Source organism: Myotis brandtii, unplaced genomic scaffold, assembly GCF_000412655.1.
Source record: "Myotis brandtii unplaced genomic scaffold, ASM41265v1 scaffold139, whole genome shotgun sequence".
Lineage (NCBI taxonomy): Eukaryota > Metazoa > Chordata > Mammalia > Chiroptera > Vespertilionidae > Myotis > Myotis brandtii.
The window spans coordinates 290,948-291,458 of record NW_005354965.1 but is presented as its reverse complement, the minus strand read 5'-3'; positions in this window follow the sequence as shown (position 1 = coordinate 291,458).

Here is a 511-nt window from a genome sequence, read left to right as displayed (position 1 = left end):
AGGCGGGTGCGGTGATGGCGCTGGTGCCGGGGCTGCCAGTGAAGGGCACTCCAGTCCTTGGCTCCGCTCTGTCGCTCCGCTCCCGTGGTCGGGGAAGGAGCGAGTTTTGTGGGAGGATCCCCGCAGCCGGGACCACAGGACGCGCCGTCCCGCCAGCACGGCTGATGGGAGGGTTTCCACGGAGGAAGCTTTCATGAGGAGGAAGTGTGGGCAGCCCGGCCGGCGGGCTCAGTGGTTACAGCGTCCACCTGAGCACCTAAGGGTTTCGGGTTCGATTCCTGGTTAAGGTCACACGTACCCAGGCAGGTGCGGTCCAGGCCCTCGTTGGGGCTCGTGCGGGAGGCGACCAATCGATGTGTCTTTCTCACATCGATGTTTCACACCCATCTCCCTCCCTCCCTCCCTCCTTCTCTCTCTTAAAAAAAAAATCAATGGAAAAAAATACCCTCGGGTGAGGAGTAACAAACAGGAAGAGAGAAAAGTGTGCACGAGGCTGGTCCGTGTCTTCAGC